General features: G+C 41.7%; 1 non-coding gene across 1 annotated transcript; it reads left to right on the forward strand.

Moving 5' to 3' along the window:
• The first annotated feature begins 13,180 nt into the window (after positions 1-13,180).
• TRNAR-UCU (transfer RNA arginine (anticodon UCU)) lies at positions 13,181-13,267 on the forward strand. Its single transcript is given in 2 exon segments — positions 13,181-13,217; positions 13,232-13,267. It is a non-coding gene; the product is annotated as a tRNA-Arg (tRNA).
• The last annotated feature ends 3,103 nt before the right edge of the window (positions 13,268-16,370 follow it).

The raw sequence follows: 16,370 nt of genomic DNA on the forward strand, positions 1-16,370 counted from the left end.
GAACTACCTACCCCAATCTGTCAGACTGTCCCCTAATCTATCCATCTTTAGACAATCGCTGAAAACCCTTCTCTTTAACCACTTACCGACCAGCTCACGTCGATATATATGTCGGCCAAATGGCACGGGTACGCAAAACTATGTACCCCTACCTTGCTGCATCATCCACAGCTAGTGGGTGGTGCGTGCGCGCCCGCCGCGCACTGTGTGTCCGCGGGTCCCAAGGACTCTATGTCCGCCAGTGGCCCATGATCGTGGCACGGAGAGGCAGAACGGGGAGATGCCTATGTAAACAAGAGAAAAACACACAATAGGGCATTTCCCTGTTCTGCCTAGCAACATGACAGGGATCTACTGCTCCCAGTGATCGGTAGCAGTGATCTCTGTCATGTTCTAGTGAACCCATCCCCCCTACAGTTAGAACACACTGATGGAACACACTTAACCCCTTGATCGCCCCCTAGTGTTTAACCCCTTCTCTACCAGTGACATTTACACAGTAATCAGTGCATTTTTATAGCACTGATCGCTGTATAAATGCCAATGGTCCCAAAATAGTGTCAAAAGTGTCTGATCTGTCCGCCGCAATGTCGCAGTCACAATGAAAATTGCAGATCGCCACCATTACTAATAAATGAATAAATAAAATTTATAATAAAAATGCCATAAATCTATTCCCTATTTTGTAGACGGAAAAACTTTTGCGCAAACCAATCAATATACGCTTATTGCGTTTTTTTTACTAAAAATATGTAGAAGAATACATATTGGCCTAAACTGAGGAAGAAATTTGTTTTTTTATATATTTTTTGGGATATTTATTATAGCAAAAAGTACAAAATATTGCTTTTTTTCAAAATTGTCGCTCTTTCTTTATTTATAGCGCAAAAAATAAAAACCGCAGAGGTGATCAAATGCCACCAAAAGAAAGCTCTATTTGTGGGGAAAAAGGGACTTTTCTTTTTTTTTTTTTTTGGCACAGCGTCGCACGACCACGCAATTGTCAGCTCAAGCGACGCAGTGATGTATCGCAAAAAAGGGCTTGGTCAGGGGTAAATCCTTCTGGGGCAGAAGTGGTTAAAGAAGCTTATCCTGCTTCTAACTAATGCACTGTTTTACTTTCTCCATCAGCTCATCCCCCACAGCTATTACCTTTTGTATCAATTGACCATCCCTCCTAGATTGTAAGCTCTATTGAGCGAGGCCCTCTGATTCCTCTTGTACCAAATTGTAACATAACTATAATGTCTGCCTTCATTATGTTAAGCGCTGTGCAAACTGTTGATGCTATATACATCCTGTATAATAATAATAATAATAATATAGTTTACAATGGGAAAAAAACTTCAATGCCGCGTACACACGATCGGAATTTCGGCCCACAAAAGACCGATGAGTTTTTCATCGGAAAATGCGACCGTGTGTATGCTCCATTTGACTTTTGCTGGCCGAATTCCAGCCAGCAAAAGATTGAGAGCATGTTCTCAATTTTTCGGTCGGGAAAAGTTCCTATCCGAAAATGCGATCGTCTGTGGCAATTCCTACCCGCAAAATCCCTACGCATGCCCGGAAACAATTCGACGCATGCTCGGAAGCATTGAAGTTCATTTTCTCGGCTCATCGTAGTGTTGTACGTCACCGTGTTCTTGGCGGTCATAATTTCAGCGAACTTTTGCGTGACCGTGTGTATGCAAGACAAACTTGAGAGGAATCCCGTCGGAAAAGCCGTCATATCTTTTTCCGACGAGAAGTCCGATCACATGTACACGGCATGAAGCTTTTAAACTTTTATGCCTTTAAAGCTGTATTAAACTTAACAATGGTGATAGCTACGATAGTTTACATTTATTAGGCCCTTTTCCTTTATTTTACCCTCTTGATCCAGCTAGAAAGTCCGTTATTTTTCAACTTCTTTTAACAGACCAAGCTGTCCAGACAAAGTAGCAGTCAGAGAGTTGAGATAACCATTTAACCCTGACAGGGTTGCTTACGAAGGCCAGCTTTTATTAATTGATGCAAAACCTTTATTCCTAAAAGAAAAACCTTTTGCTATAACGGTTTATAAACTGTTAACTGGAGTTCAACATTATTTTTGTTACTCAAGTCTATCTAAATCTGCTAGTCTAGCACTAACCTCCCCCAAAATGACAGTGCTTCTGTCCAAAGTTATCTGCTTTACTACTTCATCCAGAATGTAGCCATTATAAGACAGGAAGTGTGTTACTGGCAGGATCACCAGGTTAAATAAAAGAAAAAAGCCAAAAATGGAAAACGTTTATAGAAAACTGTTGGGCTGCAATATTTTACATTTAATTTTTGGGTTTAATACTGCTTTAAGTACAACATGATAACACCTGTTTTTAAAGCTGGGAAGACTGCAGAACTGTGTGGTTCAAACGAAACCATAATCATTCATCATGACCAGTGGGAGGTGTGCTCACCCCCATCACTGGCAGATATTTCATGCCAAGGAGGATTGGCATGTGTGAATGTATGTACTGTATATGCATGCGTACATATTGTTAAAGTGTATGCAAACCCAACAATAAACTTCTGTACTTCTCTTACTTGCGTTTTTGTGGTCTGTTAAATATACACCATTAAAATACTTTTTATATCTGTTCAATAAGCACAAAAAAATGTGTTGATCCTGCCAGAAATCTTTTAGCAGCTAACGCTTAGCATTGTTCCCAGTTTTCCCCATTATTATGTAACACCTCCCCCTGTAGTCAGGGCTTCCCAGAGGCCACTTTCTCTATACTAATTCTGCTCCATGCAGACCTCTGTTCTCAGATGGTGGGTTTCAGACCCTTTCCACTTGATCCCCTGCATATCAACTCCCCCTTACACCCAGAGCACACTCACATGCAGGGCCCTGCATCCTACTTGTGGTTACATGTTAAGTCTTTGGAGGTCCAGCAGAACACCCCGGGCCCATGAGACATGGGGGCCAAGGTCACCTAGTTTGTGTTCTGTTGACGGGGGAACTCTCCTCCCATGGCCAGGAGGGAAACCCCATCTCTAAACCACCACCAGCTCCAAGGCTAGGCTGTCCAGGTGTGGACTCACTCAGATAAACTGTTACAAGGCATTGGCTGTGCATAATAAATTGCCCTATTTCTTAGTCATTGCATTACAAAAAGAGGCTACGTTCAGCACATAACTCCTTTAAATAGTTGTAAATAATCCACAGCAATGGGATAGATACAATTCCAAAGATGTGGTAACAGTAACTTCATCACAGTCCATAGAAATGGTAAGCAGTCCCATATAAGGGTGGTTCTCTATAAATATCCAGCAAAGTGGAAGGAGGGGGCACATAATTACAATTACATTTCTTTAGCTTCTCCTTAGTTCCCATCCTCCAAAAGAAAGAACCCACAGACCCACAGACCCCCCCCCCCTATTAGTTCTGATCCCTTAAAATTAGGGGGAAGCTTCTTTCTCCAAGTAGAGGGTGATTTTTATAGTAGAAGGGCAGTAACCCCTTCCTACACCCAAGAGTTATGAAGATGGAGAGGGATTTGCAGTCCTAAAGTACCTTCTGTTCAAAAGTGACAACACAGCTGCTCCATAGGTACAGTGGGGTCAGTAAATGTTGTCATTCTAGAAAGGGAAGTGTGTCACTGATAGGGTCAGCAGGAGAAAATGTAAAATGAAGGCTCAAAAATGGTGGGCAACCACCACATCTTATGACTGGTAAGCTGTATTGTACTACATTTTTTTGGGGGGGTTTAAATATGCTTTAAGGTAGTGAAACATCTGTCTTGTTTCCTAAAAAGTCCATGGCGGACTGTTGAGTTAAAGATACTAATTAGGTTGGGTTTTCCTGGCAATTGCTGCCGATTTCCACCAAGGCTAGCCGATGTCAGGGTTCACACCTGTGGCTGGGTACTCACAGATGTGGTTGACAGATAGCATTTATATTTCAGGGTTATGTGGTGAACAGTAAACAGCAAACACATGACGACCAACAAGCAGCTTGTTTTCAGATTAGGTGGTCAGGTTAGGCCTTCATTACAATTTCCTTATTTATGGTTTCAAGGATTTTGGGGAAACATTCTGACCACTTTGTTCTGAAGTCCATAATATAGAGAAAATGCACATTGCCTTTTGGTAAATGACTGTCAGATGCAGAAAAAAGTAGGCAATTTGCACATATATCATTCAAAATGACTTTGTACATGACCCCATCGACTGTAATGCTAGAAGAATAATACGGCTTGATGAAACACGCATGTGATTAACGAACTACACAAATAAATGACCAAATCTTACTATAAACAGAGTTTGCTGCAAGCATAACATTACCATACCATATGTCAGCACCAGTGGCGGAATTACCAGGGTCGCAAAAGTCGCACTTGCGATGGGGCCCGGCCTTCCACCACTGTGGGGGAGCCCAGCGGGGTTGCTATTCACAGGGCCCTGAGCGGAGAGCGTGTCTCTCATCTAACAGCAGCGCAGAGACACCGGCATTGACAATTTTATTTCCCTCTCTGTGCGTCCTCTCTGGCACGGGATGACAGAGGACACACAGCTGATCTCTCCCCCTTCTCCCCCCTCCCCTGTGTGCTACACGGGAAATGAAAGCTCCTTAGCTTCACACTTGACTGCCCGCGGAGCACACAGGAGAGGGGAGGGGGAGAAGGGGGAGAGATCAGCTGTGTGTCCTCTGTCATCCCGTGAGAGAGGACAGACCGGAGAGGGAAATAAAACAAACTATCGATGCCGGTGTCCATGTGCTGCTGTTACCTGAGAGACACGCTCTCCGCTCAGAGCCGTGCTGTCCTGAGAAGACAGAGGATTGATGGACACTGATAGACACTGATAGAGGACACTGATGGGCACTGATAGAGGACACTGATGGGCACTGATGGGCACTGATAGAGGACACTGATGGGCACTGATAGAGGACACTGATGGGCACTGATAGAGGACACTGATGGGCACTGATAGAGGACACTGATGGGCACTGATAGAGGACACTGATGGGCACTGATAGAGGACACTGATAGAGGACACTGATAGAGGACACTGATAGAGGGCACTGATAGACACTGATAGAGGGCACTGATAGACACTGATAGAGGGCACTGATAGAGGGCACTGATAGACACTGATAGAGGGCACTGATAGACACTGATAGAGGGCACTGATAGACACTGATAGAGGGCACTGATAGAGGGCACTGATAGACACTGATAGGGGACACCAATGGGAGGCACTAGGGGGGACTGATTGGAGGCACTGATAGGGGGCACTGATAAGGCACTAGGGGGCACTGATAGGATTTACTGATGAGCACTGAAGGGAGGCACTGATAGGGGGCACTGATGGACATTGATGAGCACCGTTAGGCAGAACTCATAGGCTGCATGGATGGGCACTGAGGAACACTGATAGGCAGAACTAAGGCAGCATTGATGGGCACTGATGGGCAGCATTGAAGAGTACCAATAGGTGGCACGGATGGACGCTGCAATAATGAGCACTGATAGGTGGTGCTGATAGGCAGATTTGATGGGCACTAATAGGCGTCATTAATGATCACTGATAGGTGACACTTGTAGGCGGCATTGATGGGCACTGATACATGGCACTGATGATTGGGGCACTGATTATCAGTGTAAACAATTTACTGACATTCTTGGCAGTCCTTTCCTAAAACAGACACAGCGTGGGAGGAAAGGGCTGCGGATAACCGGCAAGTCTGTTTACATGTGATCAGCTGACATCACATGGTAAAGGGCCACTGTGATTGCGCTGGATGCACGTCCCAGGGGGCATGCGGGAAGCATGGTTTTGGGAGGATATCCATGGACACCCTCCTAAAATTGGAAGCTCGGTGTCTAGCCGAGAAAGTTCCCCCGGCAGATAAGGACCCTCCTGTACTGCGCAGGCGCAGCGCTTGCGCAGTACGAACGACTAAGGAGCCGCCGAAGATAGCCGAAGCTGAAAACCTTCAATCAGCAGTACATGGCGCCTGCGCCCTGAGTCCAGGTTTAAGCCCCACCATCCAAGTGGACCTAGAGGTAGAATAAAAAAGTCATATTTTCTTGAATGTTACAATAATATATACTAATGCGCAAACAAAGTGATTATAAATATAAATAAAATGAAGTAGCTGCCAACATTCCCTGTTACAGGCGCCATGTATAGCTGATTTACACCTATTCAGCTTCGGCTATTTCTGTCAGCTCGTACTGCGCAAGCGCTGCGCCTGCGCAGTACAGGAACTTTCTCGGCAGAACACCGGAGCTCGGATGGAAGGGGGGGCCCCATCATGGTTTCTTGAACCGGGGCCCTGAAGGTTCTAGTTACGCCTCTGGTCAGCACAGACTTACTATGTCTGTAGTGTTTATTTTAAAAACCTAACTGACGGGTTCTGAGATCACAGGACAGAATAATTGTTTCATGAACATATAGCTGTGAACCTTGGAAGAGGGTTGGTGTGTCACCGCTTCTAAAAGGCTACTGCCAACTGTGCAACGCTTGATTGACTGCAGTGGCTTTATGTCTTCCCTACCCTATTATCGGCCCCTTGTCTGCATTTTTCACTCCCGCCCTTGCATATAGGGTGGCAATTTCCCATCCATGATAGTATAGGGTGCCAATGACTTCTTACTTTCAATAGGCAGCTAAATACAATCTTGATACTATTTGAGCTTTTCCAGAATGGGGAATATAATTATAAACTCAGGAGGGGTCAAATTTTATAAGTCCTGTTCTAATGGTACTGCAATGCCAGTGTCCTTTCTAGTGACATATTTGACATGCTCAATTATGAGGTTTTAAAATCTTTTTTTTTCTAAAAGGCCTGGCACAGTATTTCTAGCTCCTACTGCTATAATTAGCCTTCTACCATCTATAATGCCAATTCCTGCTAAATCATCTGAAATTTGACCGTGGATGGTCCTAAATCGGCACCATCTGTTCAACAAAAGAGTTGATTTTTCAATCAACTTTTGTCAACGGAGCAAGTTGGGAAAAAAAAATCCAATCAAATGTAGTCACTGTTTGAGCATTCTAACAGCCCCCGCCCAAGACAATGCAATAACCAGCAGGAGAGATGCCTCCACCCACCCTGTTTAAACAAGAGAAATCTGCACGAGTGGCTAGCCTAACAGAAGTCCACAAAGAGCCTGGGGTCAAATTGCAGGCAACTTTTTTAAAGTGTAAAGCCAGAGGGTCTTGGGTGTTTTTTTAATAAACACCCCTTACAAGTTTTGTCTTTTTTTTTTGCAGTCTGTGTTCTCATATTCCAGAGTTGTCATAAGAATGGGTGTCAAGCAAAGTGATGGGATTTCCCCTCACTTTCTGTCTTGAGACAATGACCACCAGTGAAAATAAAAAGGGATGAATTTCCCCAGTGGGGACACAGTCAGCAATAAAAACTTATTGAAAGGTCTATTTCCCCACTGCTCTATCCAAACATGGATAGAAAATTTGCCTTTATATACACCTATAAGGAACCTGACATACATGGCAGTGTACTGTATTGGAAGTTTTGCCTTAACATGAGGCTAGGTCAAATGGATTTCCAGTTGTGCTTGGCAAGAGTTAACACCTTCAAAACCCTCCCCCACAGGTCTAGTCCGAAAAATGTATTGACATTTCTTCATGTTTATCAGGGTTTATGTTTGTGTTTGGTCTTGGTATGCATTTTAGTTTATTCGATTCCGGGGGGATACACTGTAGGGAAAGTGCATGCAGTACATGCCAAAACAGTCTGCACTTCTGCACCCAGCACCCATATGAGCAAGGCCTTGCACATCTAAAGAGATGGGGTGGCATCACTATTCTTACAAAATTGGACCAGGTTATGATTAAAGGTCCAACTGTTCATCCATGCTTAACAATTACTATTACGATAAAATACAAATTATTATTATCAGATGAACCACACATACTGTATTTACCATTCTTCCAATATAAGCGTTATTTGACACATTCTGTATGATAACTTTTTGTTTGTACAAATTATCCAGAAAACAATCAAAATTCTCATTTTCAACTTAAACACACTGGACTTATTTACAAAGCAGAAGCAGTTGAAGATCTGGAGATTTACATAAAAACAAATCTTTGGTCATGATGGGATTGACCACAAGGCAAGACAAACTGGAGTGTTGGGAGTCCTCAAAAAGAATACCCTCTTACCTGTAGAAGTCATGGCTAGGTCCTGGTATGGGCAACTCCAAGCTGCCACCTTGTACTCTTCCAAACGTAGCAGAATAGATAGCAATTACTGTATTCCTCTTACAGCTCAGCCTCAGTCGGTCGTCCTCACAGGCCACCTTAATCTTAATTTCATCTAAAATGAAAGCATAGATATAACAGTACAATGTTCTAGTCTGATTAAAAACAAACATTTCTTCTAATAGTGAATTAAACCATTCACCCACTGGTCAAAAACCAGCTTTTACATAGAGGCAGAGTCACTGAAAGTTCCAGTGCCGTATTTTTGGTACAAATTGTTTTGGCTTGAGAGGCACTTTGAGTTTTCAGTGCTGGATAGTGGGTGAGGGTTAGCATGTTTGTCATGTTTGCTGGTTTCTGCAGCCCCATTTTCCCTTACTTCTTGTCCAAGTGATAATAAGTCATGATGGAAAATACAAAAATTTACAGTTTTCACTTGATGAGAAAAGGATAGAAATTTTTCAATGGGTAGAACTGTTCTGATGGTGACAATCTAACAGGGGATATGTTCACTCAAACCTTGTTCTCTCTTGTCTCTGGAATAGGAAGCAAAATGAGGTAAAAAAAACTGTACTACATGCTAAACTCCCCACCCCAGTCCTAAATTCTAAACATAAAAGGTCTACCTCCCATGCAAATACACTACCTGGCTTGGAAAGGTCATTTGGTGCTTACAGGCCACAGTGCAGGAGTACAGCTTATCCCTTGTACATAAGTTCACACATGAGCATTGAACATCATAGAAAGCAATTGCCTTACTTGTTATATGCATATATATTAAAACAAATAAGTAGGCCAGAGTCAAGGCCTGTAAACATGAAGGGGGGTTGACTATGCACAGTACTTTACAAAAAGCTTCTACAGACTCTACACATGCATACGTTTGGCTGAACTTGCCCTTTAAATAATTGCAATGGGGATTCTTCTCTACAAGTCTTACAAAGTTCTGGGGAATGTTGTACTTACTTGGCCTACATTTATATCCCACCACCAGGTATTTGCTGGTTCCTGGACATGGATCAGAGCCAAATAAACGACTGTTGACAAGCAGCTGGCAGTTCCTCCGATCCTGGCACTCATCCAACACTTTCTAAACAAGAAAATTTCAGCACTAAGTTATGGCAAAAAAAAGACACGCAAACAGATGTCACATTCAAGAAAATTTGAATAGAAATGAATGTGGCGCTCACTCAATGAATCATCCCAAGCAGTAAAATTATAGTTTAAAATCAGGACAAACAGCTTCACATATAGTACTTCCAGTCTCGGCCGTGACTGGAAGTGATGTCACCTGGCTCCTCCCGATGCATTGCGTCACTGATCACGTGACTTCATCAAAAAGAGCACTTTATATATTGCATTATCACTTTTAATACTGTGGCACCTTATTATGCGTGTTAATTACGTTTTTGATGCACTGTCACTTTTGTATTTTGCACATAATTCGTTGAAGTTTATTATGATGATTCATTCAGTGAGCGCCACATTAATTTCTATTCAAATTGTCACTGTGTGGGAACACTTATCCATGTTGGCAGCTACTTCATTTTATTTATATTTATAATCAATTTGTTTGCGCATTAGTATATATTATTATAGCATTCAAGAAAATATGACTGGGTAATCCCAAAATAATTGTCTACAAAGGAAATACCAGAGCCCAATCTTGGGTCTTGAGTGGACTCTCTGCCAAAAGTGTATAAATGGTTTTATTATGCTTAATGAAAGTTCACTACCAGCAAGCATCCCATTGGACATTGGTAGGGAGATCAATGCAAGCACCAGCTGTCTCTTGGCTGGGGAGATGATCTAGTATACACCCACTACCCCATATACCAGCAAGGTCCTGTGTAAAAGAAGTGGTCCATACTGCATTTCAATTCATACAAACATACACCCACTTATGCCAGTACCAGCTGAGAAGTGTACTATGTATATACTGTATATGAATGTAGCCATTCTGCTTTGCCTACACATGATATTTACAGCTTGCCCTAAATGAGTAAATTATATGGTGGTGGCTCAGGCATAGAATGTTCTCGGTCTTCTATCATTTAGAATAACTGAACCCCGGGGTCATTCTGTACTTGTGTTACCATTACCTACAAATTGTGTACATCTTGTTCCTGAATTTACTTGGTGGTGGGGCACATTGTGCAGTTACACTGTATCCATGTAAATGTTTGCATAAACATTTACGGGCGTAAAGAGTAAAATATGGTTTAAACCGTGAGCAGAGAATTTTCTTGTTTTGTTGATGCAGCCCAACGATACAGATCAAAAGAAAGCTGTGTGAATGGAACCCATGGAATACAATACTGCTGTATTTAGAGCCTTATAAAATTTACAGATCCGAGGCAGCATATCATATACCCATGTGCATTAGCCCTAAGTGTTAAAGTGTATTTCAATCCAAAAGTTTTTGCTTTTTTATAGTTATGGGTAGGGATTAGACAATGTCAACTTTTTACTGTCCCTGCTGTTACCAGGACTAAAAGTGAGGGAAAATTCAAAAATGTTGACTTGTCTCCACAACAGGAATCTTCAAATACATGTAAGGGTAGGTGGGTGGTTGGTCATCACGTCCTCCATATTTCCCTCCTCATTGAGCACCAAGCAAGAGTCGCATAAGAGGCCTAATCCGGGCTTGGTTCTGGACTACGCTAGACTCTTTGGTGGGATACCTTTACTGGAACAACTGACTGAACTCTAATAATCTCTCCTGATGTATTAAGCATCAGCACAGTCACTTGTGCATTTAGTAGGGACACGCAGGGCCAATGCCTTCTCCACCAGTCCAGCATATCACCGCTACCTCACTCCCAGTAACGGTATGGGGTCCCGTCCAGCGTGGACTTCATGTGTGTACGTCACTTAACTCTTCCTTTTCCATACCTTTGCACAGGATGAGGGCCCCAGTGGTGCAGACCTACTCCTCATTGCTATGGGAGATGGATCGCTGTTGAAGTTGAAGGAGTGCCGCAACATCTCCCTCACTGCAAGAGGCTCTCTCACCTGCCACATATACAAGCTTATGACAGGCTGCTAGAGAGACTTTTGTTACCCTTATTAACCACTGTATCTTCACACTGTATTAACTCTTTTACCTTTATCTTAATTCCCCAAGGTGTTTAGTGACCCAAGCTGTAGACTATATATGCCAGTTACTTGCATTACATCCCTTTAGTAACTTCAGACCAGGCAAAAGGCATTCACAGGTATCAGTTCAACATAAAGTGCAATCTTTCCCTAACAACCCTGGTCTCTAACTCAGGCTCGTGGCTGCCCCAGCATACCTGCATAGCAAAGAGTCCATATCTGGCAAAGGCCATAGTTGGCATATTCAAGAGGGTCGACAAGCGATCCTCCTGGGCAGTGGGAACTAGGGCTACGGTACGTCACTGGATTCCATACTCCGGTTGAACAGCATTACATAATCCCCTAGGTTTTCTCCCCCTCTGGGCTCAAACCCCCTGTTCCTTTTATAACACACAGAACCAGTGGGTGGGACCCAGTGACGCCTGTCAAAAGAAAATTTAGGAACACAATTTACTCAACTTCCCGGCTGGGGCAGCCTTAACTAATACCTGCCTACATACAGGATACGGGTTATACCTGTTCTGGTGGCAACTATAAGATGGATTTCCCTCTCAAGAGAGATTTCCTCTATTTTATTGACTCCATAATGGAAAGTGAAATTTCCACAATACTTTCTATTTGCTAACAGGGGTTTTAAATGATCCCTACTGCTAAATAAAAAATAACCCCAAACTATCGGGAAAGAAACAAATACTACCTCAGGAAAAATATTATTTTCCCATTTTAATTATGGTCAATTAATTTTATCACAGCAGTTGCTCACCTGGGAAATTTACTACACAATTGCATGAATGTTACACCAATTGCTTGCATGTTTAACCACTTCTGGACCACCCTATAGCAGATTTATTGCTACCCAGCGGCCCTCCTGTGCAGGATCACACATATATATATGTGATTCTGCACTTCCGCCTACAGGGGGGAGCAGCAGTTGCAGCGGCGGGCCGCTTCTGCTGTGCTTAATCAAAACAGAAGCCGATCTGTGGGTGCCGGACACTGGATGTCTGCCGGCACCCGCCAATCGTCAGTGTAACACACAAAATGGAGAGCCATCTCTTCCCCTAGTAAAAGCAGCACACAGTACACAAAAACACTGGCTAGGCACACAGTTAACCCTTTGATTGTCCCTGATGTTAAACCTCTTCCCAGCCAGTGTCATTAGTACAGTGAAAGTGCATATTTTTAGCACTGATCACTGTATTAGTGTTACTGGTTCCCGCAAAGTGTCAAAAGTCAGTTAGTGTCCAATTGTTTGCTGCAATATCGCAGTCACCTTATAAGTCACCATTACTAGTATAAAAATAAAAATTCCATAAATATATACCAAAGTTGGTGGGTGCTTTAACGTTGGCGTAAACTAATCAATATACGCCTATTGGGATTTTTTACCAAAAATATGTAGCAGAATACATATTGCCCTAATTTCTTTTTAATTGGATATGCTTTATAGCAGAAAGTAAAAAAATATTGGGTTTTTTTTCAAAATTGTTGGCCTTTTTTTGTTTACAGTGCAAAAAAAACTGTGGTGATCAAATACCACCAAAAGATTGCTATATTTGTGTGAAAAAAATTAAATAAACTTTTTTTGGGTGAGTGTTGCATGGCCGTGCATTTGTTAAAGCAATGCTGTGTCATATCTCAAAAAATGGCCCGGTCATGAAGGGGGTAAATTTTCCGGAGGTCAAGTGGTTAATCACAGAAATACAATAAAGAAAAGTTTCCTCTCTTTACTGTTCTATGGATAGTCATAGGATCATTGGGATGAAAAATATGCTATAGACGCAGGGAAGAGGAGCGTCTACGTTCTGTATGTGTATACACACACTGTGAAGAGCAGAGTACACCTGTTGATGAGTTGTCAGAAGGCTCATAGCCAGCTGGCTCTGTGGCGCAATGGATAGCGCATTGGACTTCTAGCAGTGTTGTAGACATTCAAAGGTTGTGGGTTCGAGTCCCACCAGAGTTGCTTTTTTTTCAAAGGCCTGTGTTCTGTCAGGAGAGGTGTTACATGGTGACTCTGGAGTGTGTTCTGTGTACATCAGACATGCCAAATTAAGAGGAATAAATTAACTGGGAGGCCACACTTACCCAACTCTAGAAAAATTATTATAGCACTTTGGTATTATTAGAATGTTAGTATAATTAACAACATAAAAAGTTCAAATTACAACATTTTATTGGCAAAAGGGGCCATAGAACATTTCCTGAAGTGCTGAGCTGCAAAAATCACATGAGGAAATGTAGCCTTTGTCTACTGGAAAACAGCCGAGATCCACTCACATAAAATCCTTAAATAAACTGAGAGCTGCGGACAGAATCACCAGCTTGGCATTTTCATTCAAACATTTGTACTGAATTCTGAAAAATTGTTTGTCAGACTTTTCAATAATGCCATAATTGAATCAAGCAAGGTCCTTTAAAAATTTTGTCCAGACCTGCTATTTGAATGGATTCCCAGATATATTAAAAAATAACGGAAATCAAAGTATATATATATATATATATATATATATATATATATATATATATATATATATATATATATATATATATATATATATATATATATATATATATATAAAATTCTTTTTTTTCTTGACTGAGGTCTGCATTCAGAATTTCCTTCAGATAAGAAAAAGAAAAGAAAAAATCATCTTTCACTTTCCATTTCCCTCATTATTAAACTTAAAAATGGTCACATTTGGTCCTAATTGAACATTTCAAAAACTGTAATTTTTTAAACTAAAATTTTAACCTTGTATAACCAGTTTAAAGCATAGTACACATGAAAAAATTCCACCTTTTGAAGCGATCATACGATAATCTGATTGTTCGTAACAGCTTATGTCTGAAATCATCCGAAGGAAAAAAACACAAAAATTTTCCTCCTACGATCCCAGATCGTACGATTTTCGTTTAATCAGTACTGGTTTTCGTCCGAAAATACAATACATATACATGACTCCGCGTCTGAATTTTTATTCTGTCATACAGGAATTTTCGCATTTTAGTAACCTATTTGTTTTCAATATGGAGACTAGCGTGCAAAAAAAAAAAAAAACAGATGATCATTAGTTTGATGATCTCATCGTGTGTACTAGACTTTAGATGTATTACAGGCTAAACCAGCCTTTTTCAACCAGGGTGCCTTGAGGTTTCTTCAGGGATGCCTTGGTAAAATGCCTAAAAATTGCCTTAAAATTGTATACAAGCTGGTGTGTGGACGACGGCTGCCTTTTAGTTACACAAAGCCACAGGTTTTCATTGTACACCATTACAACCCTGGAGCTGCTGGCGTCCTAACAACCATCGGTTGATAAGGAGGATGTCAGTCGCCTGCATAGCATCCTTGTTTGACCCTCCTCTGCCCCTCTCTATCAGCATTGGGGTCACATTAGCTGAGTGATGGAGAAAAACTGAGGGAGAAGAGAAACATTGGAATACTAGTCAGTACTAGTGTGCAAAAGTGTATTTGCTTTGGAAGAATAAATCACTTCTAACGTTGGGTGTCCTACTTGTGTGGATGTTGCTGCATTATGTAAAGCTATTAGAATAGTTTTTACATTTTAGAATGGGGTGCCTTGACACTGTCCATCATTTTTAAAGGGTGCCTTGAATGAAAAGAGGTTGAAAAACACTGAGCTAAACTATGAATGCTAATTAACATTGTCCCCCCGTATGTATGATTCTAATTACTTGAAAAGATCCTGCAACCTTTTCTGTAAAGAGGTGGACCAGCTAACTCTGTTTAGAAATGTTCATAACCTAACATTCAGCCCCACAGTGCATTGCTCCAGTATAGGTCAATACCAGATTTGATGACAGATATACTGATCTATAATGAAGGGGTTTGTGGTCACTTAGGTTACCAAGTCTAAAGAAAAATTAAGAAAATATTGCTAAATGAGGCCTGCAGGCTTGATTGATAGAGTAGGCCAAAAAGCAGTAACAGAAAATTAAAGCTGAGCGCCAGGCAAATGGCTAAATAAACAAATAAATACACAGGAGCGATTTTAGTTGCCAGTGGATTAGCCATTTTGTGTTTCTGTCCACCCAGTCTTAACATTTCAAAGCTCTGGCACATGGCGCAGCACTGTTCAGCAGAAGATCTGATTTTTCTCTGCTGCAGTCCACTAACATGTACAGGTCTTGTCAATTCCTACAGCCTGTGAATGAGCATAGTGAGCAAATGAGAAGCAGCAGACTCATAAGCTCATCTCTGCTTTCTCCTCCAATCAGCATGTTGGCACATGAGCACTGCAGCACAACTGGTTGGTTCTTTGTGCTGCTTCTCCCTCTCTTATGCCCCATACACACGGTCGGACTTTGTTCGGACATTCTGACAAAAAAATCCAAGGATTTTTTCAGACGGATGTTGGCTCAAACTTGTCTTGCATACACACGGTCACACAAAGTTGTCGGAAAATCCGATCGTTCTGAACGTGGTGACGTAAAACACGTACGTCGGGACTATAAACAGGGCAGTGGCCAATAGCTTTCATCTCTATTTATTCTGTGCATGCGTGACACTTTGTCCGTCGGATTTGTGTACACACGATCGGAATTTCCAACAACGGATTTTGTTGTCGGAAAATTTTATATCCTGCTCTCAAACTTTGTGTGTCGGAAAATCAGATGGAAAATGTGTGATGGAGCCTACACACGGTCGGAATTTCCGACAACAAGGTCCTATCACACATTTTCCGTCGGAAAATCCGACCGTGTGTACGGGGCATTAGTCTGCGCTCTGTTGTACAATGGCTTACAAGAGGTCGAAACCCAGTCAAATTTAGGGACTTGCGCTAAAAGCAAAATACATATTAATGATTTATTAATATAGAACTGAAATTAAGCTGTGTCTAATAAAACTACGTATAATTCAGCCTTAATGTATGCTGTTGGACAAACATGGTTCAAAGGCTTCTTAGTGCTGGTACAAATCCCATGGGGACACACCACCACCAAAGAAACATAAAGTAAAGGAATGACAGGGACACACAACACATACTGTATTAAAGTTTTCTGTGCTTTTTTAGTGGCAAGAGGGGCACCTAGTGTCAACCTAATAG

Source organism: Aquarana catesbeiana, linkage group LG04 (genome assembly GCF_042186555.1).
Source record: "Aquarana catesbeiana isolate 2022-GZ linkage group LG04, ASM4218655v1, whole genome shotgun sequence".
Taxonomy (NCBI): domain Eukaryota; kingdom Metazoa; phylum Chordata; class Amphibia; order Anura; family Ranidae; genus Aquarana; species Aquarana catesbeiana.